The sequence below is a fragment of the Hydra vulgaris genome, chromosome 04 (genome assembly GCF_038396675.1).
Source record: "Hydra vulgaris chromosome 04, alternate assembly HydraT2T_AEP".
Taxonomy (NCBI): domain Eukaryota; kingdom Metazoa; phylum Cnidaria; class Hydrozoa; order Anthoathecata; family Hydridae; genus Hydra; species Hydra vulgaris.
The window spans coordinates 10,993,652-11,008,434 of NC_088923.1; positions in this window are offsets into that span (position 1 = coordinate 10,993,652).

Sequence of the window (14,783 nt, forward strand, 5' to 3'; positions counted from 1 at the left end):
GACAAAATTAAAACATGTGTAAAAAAATTTTAAATAAAATTTGCCAAAAGTTGTTGCTGTTAATAAATGTTGCGTCAGAGCCTTCAAAACAAATCTCTAAAAACACCCAAATTGGTGTTTTTAGAGATTTGCTTAAAAAGTGGTGCCCAAAAACCTAATTCCATTTTTGATTATCTACATAATTTTTTGGTAGAGTATAAAGTTCTCCCAAAAGATGGTTTTATCTATGAAAATATTGAGTATAAAATCAATCTTGCTGTTATCATATGTGATGCACCAGCTAGAGCATTTGTTAAGTGTATTAAGGGACACAATTGTTATAACTGATGTGAGCATTGTGTTTAGAAAGGAGAGTGGTGTGGCAAGATACTACTCCCACATATTTCATCAATTTTAAGCACTGATTCAGATTTTTGTCATCAAAAGCATTTTGAACATCTTAGTGGTGTTTTAAATTGAATTAAATTTTGACATGGTCTCAAAGTTTCCTTTAGACTTTATGCATCTAGTATGCTTAGGGTTATGCGAAGATTTATCAACTTATGGTTAAATAGCCCAAATGGTAAATGGATACTTTTCTGCTAATCTGGTTGTTGTGTGGGGTGTTTGCAATAAGAACTTTTCACCAATAAGTCAACGAATCCTAGATGTTCCGGGTAATCCGACTGATCGCTTTGTCCTAATTAGTTCTTTGAGTGTTCACCAGGATCATGATCTGCATGCATAAAATTTTACTAACTTATACGAATGGCCTTACAATAATACTAGTTACATTGATACATATGTAAATGTTTGTGTGTTTCTTTAACTGTTGTTGTGTATATTCATTCTGCTGTACTCTTTAATGCTGTCCCTTCTCTCTGATGTGTGGGGTGTGAGCAGGAAGAACCTCTCACCAACAGGTCAACAAATTGGAGATGTTCCGGGTAATCCAACTGAACAATTTGTTTTAAGTAGTTTTTACAGCTATCGCCTACCATACCTAGATCACAAACTGCATGCATAATACTAGATTGACTTATACTCATTTTCTCACAATTATGTTAGATGCATGAACACATCCGTAAAACGTTGCGTGTCCTTTTTACTTTTGCTGTGTATATTCATTCAGGTGTACCCTTAAATGCTGTTCCTTCAATCTCTTGGTTGTGTGAGATGTTAGCAGTAAGAACCTCTCACCTACAGGTCATTGAATTGAAGATGTTCCGGGTAATTCGACTGAACAATTCGTTTTGAGTGGTTTTTACAGCTATCACCTACTATACCTGGATCATGAACAGCATGAGTAGAACTGGATTGACATATACTAATTGTCTCATAATTGTATTAGCTGCACGAAAACATCTGTAATACAATGTTTGTCTTGTTTTCATTGTACACTTTGATAACTTTTATTCTGATCTGGTTTTGGTGTGGGGTGTTTGCAATAAGTACTTCTCACCGACAGGTCAACAAATCGGAGATGTTCTGAGTAATCCGATTGACTGGTTTGTTTTAATTAGTTCTTTGAGCTGTCACCTACCATACCTGGACTGTGATTTGCACAAGAAGTATTGAGGTTACTAGCATCTATTGTTGTAGAATAATATAGGAAAAATGGATATAGATATTTTTTTAAACGTTGTGTTCCTTTTTTACTGTTGCTACGGATATTTAATACGGTATGCGATCAGTAACCATTGCATTGAGACACTGTTTACAATTTAAAATTATCAAAGTTTAGAGTGTTTTGTTTCAGCTAATGAAGGTGATAACTGTTTTGAAATTATAAAAAAAAATAGTTTAGTTGAAAAGGTTTTAAAAAAATTTTAAAAAGCAGACAAACCCTATGACGAATAGGTTATGGTTAAATTTGCAGCTTTTTAGTCATTTTATATACAGTATCGGAAAAAACGAGTGCAACCAAATAATGCTAATTTAGTTTCTTTATATAAAAGTGCTGCATTTTTTCAATTTAGAGAAATAACTATGTAACTGTTTAGAGACAAAGTTCTTCAAGTTTTATTCATCACAAAGTTCATTATTTGTACATGAAAATTAATAAATTAATCAAAAGTATTAAAAAAAAGTTGATTTCCTTCTGGACAAAAAAAGTGCAACTCGACAAAATGTTGACCAAGCTGTATTTCGCTATCAATATTTCGTGGCGAATCCTTTGTTGTCGATCACAGCCTTGCATCTTCGAGGCATAGATTCGATCAGGTGATCAATGAAACTTTGTGGAATCGCTGCCCAGGCCTTTTGGATTTGTTCAAACAGTTGATCCTTATTACGAACACCTTCACGATTAATTCTGCGGTTGACAATCTCCCACAGGTTCTCGATAGGGTTGAGATCCGGAGATTGAGGCATCCAATCCATCACCAATAGGTGGTTGTCTTGAAACCACTGCTTGACTACTTTTGCAGTGTTTTTCATTGGCATATTCCATTCAGCATGAGGTAGCATAACATCTTTCAGGATACTTTTATACATGAAACAGTCCATTATTATATTGTTTCGATGTATTGGACCTAGACCGTTAGCAGAAAAACACCCCAGACCATTACATTGCCTCTACCATGCTTGACGGTCTTATGGCAGTAATGTAAATCGAGGCGTTTTCCGGCCGGTCGGCGTACACGGCAAATGCCATCGCTCCCAATAATGTTGAACTTCGATTCATCACTGAACAGGACAGTTTGCCATTTCTGCACATTCCAGTCAATATGAGATGTACCGAACAGGAGTCTTTTCTTCTGGTTTTTTAGTGAAATTTCTTTGCAGGGCGTCGAGAAAACAATCCGGCTTCAACAGCACGTCGTCTGATTTTTTGGTCCAATACAGGCAGCTCTAATTGCTTTTGTACCTCGACTGATGATATCCTGGGATCCTTCTTGACGGATCTGACGATCATAGAATCCTCTCTAGAAGTGGTGGAACGCGGTCTTCCACCTTTGTTATCTGCTGCCAACTTCCTCGTAGAACGATATTTGGAACATAGTCTTAATACAGTCCATTTTTTCACGCGATATTTATCACAAATACTTTTTTGTGACATTCCACTTACGTAATTCTAGAAAATTCCCAACATTTTCTAGAACAACAGCAATGAAATTTCCCAATACGGCAAAAACGCGGTATTAAATTTATTTCTGGCTAACGCCCTTATATATATATATATATATATATATATATATATATATATATATATATATATATATATATATATATATATATATATATATATGTATATATATATATATGTATATATATATATATATGTATATATATATATATATATGTATAAATATATATATTTATGCATGCATACATATATATATATATATATATATATATATATATATATATATATATATATGTATATATATATATATATATATATATATGTATACATATATATATGCATATATATATACATATGTATATGCATATATATATTAGGGTGCATCACAAAATAACAATTTGAAAAATTGATTTTGTCTGACACCTAATTGTGTTCTATAAATCAAAAAAACAATGACTTTCAAAAATTTTAGAATAAGAAATATTTTTAGAGGTCCCCCGACACTCTTGAATATTTGACCAGTCCCTAATATTTATAAAATATATAGTTTTTTAAAAGTAGGTCGTGTTGGGTCTCAAATTAAGCAAAATTTTTAAAAAATTTCAAAAATAATAATTAAAAAAAAAAAATTTTATATTTCACTGCTATGTATATATAAAACTGCAAAAAATGCACCTTTTTCATTTTTATTTTAAAAATGTCATATTTATTGCAGTAAAATCTAATGTGAATTTCTTTTAATAAAATGATGATTATTTTTAAAATATTTATAAAATATCACTTAATTTGAGACCCAACATGACCTACTTTTAAAAAACTATTTTTTTGAAATCATTAGGGACTGGTCAAATATTCAAGAGTATTTATAATAAAAATTTTAGAATAAGAAATATTTTTAGAGGTCGGGGACCTCTAAAAATATTTTTTATTTTAAAATTTTTGCAAGTCATTGTTTTTTTGATATATAGAGCACAATTAGGTGTCAGACAAAATCAATTTTTCAAATTGTTATATATATACATATGTATATATATATACATAAAATGTATATATATATACATATATATATATATATATATATATATATATATATATATATATATATATATATATATATATATATATATATATATATATATATATATATATATATATATGTATATATATATAAAATGACTAAAATGCTGCTGATTCCTCAACCATAATATATATATATATATATATATATATATATATATATATATATATATATATATATATATATATATATTATATATATATATATATTTGTATTGATGTATTTTTATATATGTATATATATATATATATATATATATATATATATATATATATATATATATATTTATATATATATTTATAACAATAGGATAACAAAATTGTTTGTACAGTGAAGTATTTTATACTTATCGTCTTATTTAAAACATTTAAACATATTTATTAGTAAAAATTCTTGTTGAAATTGCTTTAACTATCCTTATTTAATATATAAAAGAAATAATGCTTAATTTAAAGAAAATTACGTCAAAAAGTTAATAAATATGAAAAATCAGTTTTTTGATGTTACTAAAATCTTTGTACGACCTCCTTATCTGTTGTTTATGTTTACATTAGCTTTACATTTATAATGTTTTTGTTTTCAGCGTTAATAAAATTGTCATTTTTAAACCCAATTGGACATTTTGTGCAATAAAAAATTGGTAATTTTGAAAATGAAGCCTACTAGAAAAGAGTTGCCAGAAGTGATGAAGAATCTTGTTGTTTCTCACTATTAAAATGGGAAATCATTGTCACAGATAAAAGAAATGCTTTGTATGCGAAATTCATGGTTTGGTCTATCATAAAAAAATTTACTACTGAGGGTTCTGTTCAAAATAAACCAAGAACTGGCTGCCCAAAAGTTCTTTTGGAATGAACTGAGAATTGGTTGATACAAAAAATCAAGATGCAGCCAAAACTGAGCGCACCTAAATTGACTAAAGATTTAGAACTTGATCTAGGACAAACTGTTAGTGTGTAAACAGTGAGGCAATGTTTAAAGAAACAAACTTTTTGTGGAAGAGTAGCAAGAAAGAAGTCCTTCATTTCTAAGAAGAATCATTTAGAATTTGCACATTTAGAAAGCACATTTAGAATTTGCTAAAATGTGTGTTTCGATGCCTAAAGAGTTCTGGGAGACTGTAATTTTTGCTGATGAGAGCAAATTTAATTTGTTTGGATCGGATGGGCGTGTCATTGTTTGGAGAAGACCAAATGCAGAGTTAGAAGAGCGAAATATGGTAGCAACAGTCAAACATGGTGAGGGAGATATCATGGTTTGGGGCTGTATGGCAACTCCTAGTGTTGGTAAGTTGCATTTTATAGAAACTACCAAACGCCCATGTTTATATTGATGTCCTAACACAAAACTTAAACCAAAGTGCTAAATATTGGGGTTGACTGGTGTATATAAGTAATACCAGGACAACAATCCAAAGCATAGTGCTTTTGATACACGGCTCTGGATACTCTACAACTGTCCTGGAGTGATCAAAACACCAACTCAAAGTCCAGATCTCAACCCAATTGAGCATTTATGGTCAGAATTGGAAATTGAACTGCGTAAAATTCACTTCACTAACAAACCATAGATGAAAGTGGCCTTAGAGAGTGCATGGAATTGTTTAAGTCATGAAATCACAAAAAAATTGGTTCATTCTATGCCAGATCGATTGAGAGTTATAAAAAGCAAGGGAAAAGCAACACGTTATTGAAATTTAGTTTTCTGATACCTTTCTTAACACTTTTTTCTGTTTTTCTGAAAGATTTTTATATCGTATGAAGACTTTTGTAACATTTTAAACAAGACCTTTTTCATGTATCTAAGTTTTTCGAAGGACATTTCTAAAAATATATTTTTCTTTTCCAGATCAAAATTAATGTCGCATTAATTTTGATCTATAAAATAAATTTTGTGCATAATTTCACCGAAAAAACCTGAAAAACATTTTTAAAATGACTAAATTTATTAAATAATTCACTGTACGATGACATTTGTGACCCTCTGTATGTATGTATGTATGTATGTATGTATGTATGTATGTATGTATGTATGTATGTATGTATGTATGTATGCAGTGCCGGTTTTAGCACTACCAGCGCCCTGGGCGAGATTTCTACGGCGCCCCTAGCTCAATTTAACCCCATTCAAAAAAAATGCAAAGGGTAAAATAACCAATTAGTTTCGTCCCTTTATATTCGGCGCCCTGGGCCATCGCCCAACCAGGCCCTACCCTAACGCCGCCACTGTATGTATGTATGTATGTATGTATAAAGTTATATACAATATATATACACTAGTGGCCATTGAATTAAAGCCACTTGATGATTTTGCTGTAAAATGAAATATGTATAAAAAAGTAAGAACAACGTCATGCCGTTCGGTTTGTTTATATATGACGTCATTATTATTTATGTTATGCATATTATACACGTGTTTGGCTTAGTATTTAATTAAATTTCATGATTTCTTGCTGAAAAACTATAATGTTGTTATTGCTTATTTTAGTGTGATAATGGGGAAAAAGCCAGATATTAATGATTTTGTCAAGGAGCAAATTGTAACATTGAATGCTGAGCGTTATTCTCAGCGTGATATTGCAAAGAAACTGAAGATTTCTAGAGGTGCCGTTGAGAATGTTTTAAGATCTGGAGGTGTTTCACGACGTTCCAACTGCAAGGGAGTACGAAAAACAAATCATCGTGATGATCGTTATTTGAAGAGCATTGTTGTGTCTAGCCCGCATACTTCTTCTGCACGCGTTGCAAGCCTAGCTAGTGACAGGGGTATTCAAGTGAGTGCTAGGACTGTTAGGAGACGTCTGTCAAATGACTTTGGTCTTGTAGCTCGCAGACCAGCAAAGAAACCTCTAATAACGAAACAACAACTCCACCAGCGATTGAAGTTTTGCCGTGCGATGAAAGACAAGTCAAGGGAGTGGTGGGAGAGAGTCATGTTCACAGATGAAAGTACCTTTCAGCAGCTACGAGGCCCTGGTTACAATTATGTCAGACGTCCTGCCTCTCAGCGATTCAATCCCAAATACACCATCAAAACTGTCAAACATCCACCAAGCGTCATGATCTGGGGTGGCATCACAGCAAGTGGTTGGTGTGGACTGCACATCTTCGATAAAGGGGAAAAGGTCAATGTTAAAAAGTACTTGGAGGTTCTTGAAAGTAAGCTTCAAATCCACATGAACATCTCAGGAGCAACAATTATGCAACAAGACTCAGCCCCTTGTCACACCGCAAAGATTGTCCAAAAGTGGTTTTCAGACAACAACATTGAACTTCTTTCCAATTGGCCATCAAATTCACCTGATCTAAATGTGATTGAAAATTGTTGGCAAATTATGAAAAGGAAAGTTGCTGCACATCGTCCTACATCAGAAAAAGACCTGAAAGAGGTTTTGAAGCGTGTGTGGACGACAGAAATAACACCGGAATACTGTAGAACACTTGTTCATAACATGCCTGATCGCATTAATGCTGTGCTTAAAAATAAAGGATATCCTGTGAATTACTGACTTTTATTCATCGTTTGAGCTAGAACTTTATTCAGTGTATTGTAAGGTTAAAATTGCATTTGATAATATGCCTGCTAGACCTTGTTGCTAGAGTAAACTGTGTATTTTCCAAAAATTTTCTGGCGGCTTTATTTCAATGGCCACTAGTGTAAAGTTATAAACAATATATATCGAATTATATTCAATATAAATATAAAATTATATTTATATAATAGTTTTATATAATTTATTTATCAATTTATTATATGAATCACAAGCATGTGCTTATTTATTACAAGAACATTTTAAAACGTTGAAATAAATGTCAATTATAGAATTAAAGGTTATATTTTATATGAGTTACCTATAAAATTTAAGACTAACAGTTAACTTTAATTTTAACAGGTCATATTGAAACGAGATATTGTGTAAACCTCGTGGGACCCTTACGGGATACCCGGCGGGCATACCCATATGGGCCCCAGAGGAAAACCGCGGCCAAGATCCGATGGGTTTCCCAAATGGGCTCCTTACGGTTTTAAAGTACGGAATTTGACTGGGACCCATACGGGATACCCAGCGGGCATACCCATATAGACCCCATATGGAAACCGCGGCCAACATCTGGCGGGATACCGTTGGTCTTCTTATACGGAACCCAGTTGACAGTTGAACCCAGTATGTCAATGTTGGCTGGGTTGGCGATAAGACTGTTTTGTCTTCTTTTTGCTCCAACTATTTGCATATTTTACAAATACGAAAGTTGTAATTATTTTTAACAACAAATTTATGATAAAAAAAAAAAAATCATAAAATTATGATTTTATAATTTATTTTGAATAAATGTTACAATGTACGCGAAGGTACAAACAACATATATGTTACTATGTGCGAAACAACATAGATATACTTAATATGATATTGAACTCCAAATATCATTATTGAGGCATGCTAAAAATGTTCTTTTCCGAATTGATCCAATCGATTTCTGTAAAAAAAATTTATTTTTTACAGAACTCGATCGGATCAATATTTCTCAAAATTAAAATTTGTTGAAGATATAACTTTAACTCATCAGGTCATAACGTGTTATGCATTGAAGGTGCTTTAATTATGGGTTCACATTGAGCATGTTTTCTGTCATCACATGATCATATAAATTTAACTTTATCTTAATTTTCTGTTTCACACCTTTTACTTGTAAAAATGGACTGAGGCAACCAAGTTCTCAATTCTGTTTCAACTTAAATTTCTTACCCAATTCAGTAATAGAACTTGTAAGAATAGCTGGTGTCATTAAAACTTACTTAAACTTTGGGTACACAAATGAAGATAAGCAGAGAAAAGGTCAAACTTGCATATGACTAATTTTTATTTTCAAAGCTTTAATAAAATCACTCTTGAGTTTGACTTGTGAGGGTGTCTGTCGGTGAATCCATCAAAGTTATAACAGTATAACACTTTGCTAATTAAGTTTTTAACTGATATGAGGCTATGCATTTTCATTTGTATAGGAATAAGTATTCACTTATAAACAAGTCATTAGAGTTGTGTTATTACACATCAATGCCATCTTTTAAAGAGAAGTTGTGAATATATGAGTGACATATGTTTTCCACAAGCGCCCTAACTGAAACTTTCACACACAAATATAGGGCGGCGTTTTCAGGGGCGGGTACCTGGGACGAGAGGCACAAAATATTTGGGGGCCATTTTGACTAAAGAAAAAGTGATAGGCATGTAGCATTTAATATTACAGTAACGTATTTAAAAACTAAAGTTACATTTTCTAGATTTTTGTCTGAAAAGTTTATCAACAATTTCATCAAATGAGAGTTGTCTGGTCACCTTACCTTTAATACACATCAAAGAAAGCATGTCGAGCCGCTCTTGATTAATTTTAGTTCGGCATTCATTTTTATCAGCTTTACTTGCAAAAAACTTCTTTCTCTTGTACAATTTGCCTATATTTATATATAAAATGCATAAATAAATTAATAAACATGTAATTATATAACATAAAAAAAATATTAAAAAAATTAAATTTTGGTAAAAAATACGAAATATTTTTAATGGACAAGACAACTTTTATCAGTGTAAACATTAAAAATATTACTTTTCGATGCATGTATTTGTCATAAAATAACTTTTTTAGATTTATATTTACAAAACTTATATATTTAATAGTAATGAAAGATTTTGTAGGTATTCTTTGTGTACAAAACATCTTTTTTACATGTTCAGTATTTCTCATCAACTGACCATTAACCGAAGACTAATCTTTTGTTATAACTTTTTTTATTGCAAAAAGTAGCAAAATATTTATGATGCATAGCTATTTATATACATTTAGCATGAGATTTACATAGTCAAATGTTTGGAGGATATTGGAGGATAGTTTATCTGATACCTAATAGTCAAGGTTAGTAGCAAAAAAAATATCGAAAACTGTCTGTTTTCGATGCATAAAAACTAATGATTACACTTACGTTAAATTGTTTTTAAAAGTCTGAGCGAAAAAAAACATTGTTAGTTAAAATAATATATTTTAAAATGAAAGTCAATAAAGTTAATTTAAAACGATAGTAGCGTAAGAAAGTTGGTAAATAAAAGATGCAAAATAGCGTTTTTGAACACATGTCAAATTAACGTGTAAATAACCGCATAAAATTACGCTTAAATTAATATTTAAAGTTTTTTTAACTAGATATTTCCTCTAATGAACATGTCTTCACCATTATGACAAATTTTCACCTTGCAATGCCGACATTGACTGCAAAAAGCTTGATCGTTTAATTTTTTTTTTAATTATTGAAGCATAAACATACGAAGTATAGTGCACGAACATTTTTTCTCTAAATCCCCACTATATCGTGACGTTAGAATAGGGTTTTATCTCTCTTACTTGTACTGTTAAGAGAACTTAATAAAATTTGTTATACTCTCTTAAATTTTTCAAATTTAAAGTAAAAAATTTGTTACATTCATTAAATTAAAAGATCAAAATATCAAATTTGTTAAATTTATTGCTTAGAATACACATTTATTATTTATTAAGTAACATAAGTTGGTATAAGACAAAATAGCATATCAGTAGATAAGAATAATAAGGTTCTATCTCCAAATTTTCATGGTAAAAAAAATTTAATTTTCTGTTTTTAATTATAATATTATTTTTATATTTAAAATTATATAACTTTAATATATTAATCTTTTTCCAATTATTTATTTAACTTTAAAAATTGTTAGTTTTTGTTTTTTTTATTGTCAATTTCAAATCTTATCTAATAAAGTTGAAATTAACAACTAATTTGTATTCAAACAATTTTTAAAATTATGAAATTAATAATGTTAGATTAATTATAAAACATAAAAAACATATATTTTATCAATATAAACAATAACAACTGTAAAACATTTAAAAAATTAAAAATCGAAAGTTAAATTCTCACAACGTTAAAAAATGGAGATAAAACTCAATTATTTTAACGTCACAATATGAAGACGTTTTGTATAAGTTTATAACTTTATATATAGTTTAATGATATAAAAGTATAGTATAAGTAGTATAGTATAAAAGTTTATAAACATATTATAATAGTTATAAAAAATATATAGAATAAGACCAGGTCTTTTATTACTATACCTTATTTATAAATTTCAATACCTTATTTATAAATTTCATACCTTATTTATAAATTTCACCTATATTTATTACTTATATAAAGTTAAAAAGTTATAACGTAATTTTAATTTATATTAGTTTTAAAACTTAAATAAATTGAAATTACGTTAACTAAATCAAAGAAATTATTAGACAAAATCTAAAAATTTAAAATACGTTTACTAAGACTAAGTCTAAACTCTTTATATACGTTAATTAGACTAGATTTAAACGTAAGTTAGACAAAATCTAAACGCTTTACATACATATAATAATCCTATAATAGATGTGTTAAATACGTTCGAATATAGACGTTTTATGGACGTTTGTTTTAAAGGTTTATCTGGATTTCCTTCTCAACGGATAATCGACCAAATCTGAACGTTTTTTTGAAACGTTGTTTTGACGTTTAATAGGCGTTTGTGTGTTTACTGGGTCAGTATAATAAACAAAATACATTGCAAAAATAATATACAAAGAGTATAAACTGAAACAAACAACAAAAAACTTACAACAAACAAAAACTTACAAAAAAAAAACACATAATAAACAAAACATTTAATGTAATAAGTTAAACTAACAACAATTTACAAAAAGTATAAACAATAAAAATACTTTCTTTTTATTTGTTGTCTTTTTATGTACCTTTTTAGATTTTCTTTTTTCTTATTCTGAAACTTTTATAAATTTTTGTTTGTTTTTTGTTTTGCCATGGTAAAAAACATCCCCTAGGGCGGAAGTCACTGCAGCGAGTTTCAACTCTCAACTGATGCCACTCATGGCTGTTACGGAGTTTTGTAATTGTTGCTGTGCATTAAAAGGAACATATATTATTACGGAAACTGCTCTTTCTTTCTTGTTCTTTCTTTCCGATGGCACATAATTTTAAATACTTCAAGTAAAAAAACGTGGTTTTTCAAAAAGTATGTTTACAAAACTCGGGTCCAGAGGATTCGGGGGCATGTCTCAATTGCCTCAGATATAATGTCTTAATTGCCTCAGCTACATGTCTCAATTGCCTCAGTTATAATCTGCCCCCTTGGTGTTAGTTCATCTTAAGTTCTCATCTTTCTTCTCATTCGTCTAAATTCTTGTTAAGTTTTCATTAGTATATCCATCATCACCACACGTTGACCGTACCAATGCCATTTCATAAAGATGAGTTGTACATATATAGTCAATTTTCAACTCCCATACATAGCCAACATTGAAATTTTTTGTCGGGTAGGAATTACAAAAAAGCTTTTAGTAGAACTAGTAATTTTACAAAGATCGTCAGTAAACAATATAAATGTTTTTAAGCCAAGGTTTTTAATAAGAATTTGTTTGCCTGTTTCATACAACACAGATATTTTTTCTCTTATCTAAAACAGAGAACATTATAACAGTTAGTATATTAAAATTATTGTTATAATGTTTGAAATTAAAATAGTAATAGTTTATTTGGAATGTTATAATAATAACATATTGATTATTTAAATTATTTATTGTTATATAACCTACTGTGTTTCTTCATGGAATTTTGTAACGAGAACAAACAACCTTTATGAAAAATCTAAAACTCAATGATTTAAAACTTAAAGTTGTAGATGACCTTTGAGGTGGTGTGACGCTATCTTCTTTTGGTGAAAAATTAGTTATTGATGGTAAAGATGACGATGTTGTCAATGAAATTCCTCTGGATCATCAAAGACGATTTCCCCTACAATCTCAAGTGTGGCTGAAAGTGTCACTTCCTACAATTTCAAGTGCGGCTTCACTTTCTACAGTCTCTAAAGTTGCTTTACTTTCTACAATAATGCAAAAAGGGGATATGTAAATAAACTTCTTGCTTTAGTAGTAAGTATACAGAATTAGTATTATTCTTAATTAATACTTTTTTACAGTTGCATTAGTTGAAGTACACGGTAGGATTGTTCGCCGTAAACAAAAACTTACGAAAATTTCGCATCTTTATCTTCCGTATTTCAAGTTGCTATTGCGGAAGTTGTACTTGCGCAAATTCACCTTCCGTAACGCATTATACAAAAAAAAAAATAACAATAACTCCAGAAAAACCATTTACGATATATATATATATATATATATATATATATAATATATATATATATATATATATATATATATATATATATACGTATACACGTGTATATATATACACGTATTTATATATATATACATATATATATATATATATATATATATATATATATATATATATATATATATATATATATATATATATATATATATATATATATATATATATATATATATATATATTTTGCGGGTTTCTGTACTAAGTATACACAAAAAAATGGCTGATATGGAGAACTTGATGCCAAAGACTGTTGGTAAATGTGGAAAGAAGAGAACCCTAACACGACGTGGGAAAAGAATACTTAGCAAGATTGTTCTAGAAAATAGACAGGTTACCAAGGATGAAATAAAAAATAATTTGGACCAATCTGGAGTCAAAATGTCAAAGAGAACGGTTCATCGTTGCCTACACGATCTTGGTTACATTTCACAACGTCCAGCTAAGAAGCCTAAATTGACACCAAAAATAATGCAAAAATGGCTGGAGTCGGCAAAAAAGTATAAAAATTTAGCAGAAGATGATTGGAAATTGGTAAAATTAATTTAAATGTATTTAAAATATCAACTTTCTTACACCAAACTTTATAATATTCACTTAACAATCCTAGTATAATATCTTAAGGCATGCTTTAGCGACGAGAGTACTTTCAAAATTTTAATAAGGAAGGCTCAATACTTATTGGGCTGCATCATTCAAACTGTTAAACACCCCACCTTTGTGATGATCTGGTCAGTAATTTGTGGAAGGGGAAAGGGAAGGCCATTCATTGTAGAGGGAAAAACAAATCAGTTACAATATAAAAAAACATTCAAGCAGGACGGGGTACTATGTCACACGGTTAAATCAGTTAAAAAATATCAAAATATTCGATAACATGATTGGCCAGGAAACTCTCCTGACCTAAATCCTATGAAAATGTTTAGGCGCTCCTAAAGAAGCATATATCTAAAGAAAATATTACAAATAAAGTGTACTTAACTGAAACAATTATTCACCATTGGAACCATAATAAAGAATTGAAGGAAATGGCTGAAAAATGCATCAAAAGTATGCCAAAAAGAGTTCTTGCTATTGAAGAGGCAAAAGGAGGAATCACCAAATATTAGTCTTGAATATATTTGAATAATAGAATTTATTAACAATTTCTTAAATGTTTTTTATTTGTCTAAAAAATACCCATTTCTTAAATAAAAATTACTTTTAAGTACATAAATCACAAAAAAATATTAAAATAATAGACTTTGAAATTTGAGAATGTAGAAAATTGTGGGTGGCCATAATAAATTGTCACACGACCGTATATTCATATATATATATATATATATATATATATATATATATATATATATATATATATATATATATATATATATATATATATATATA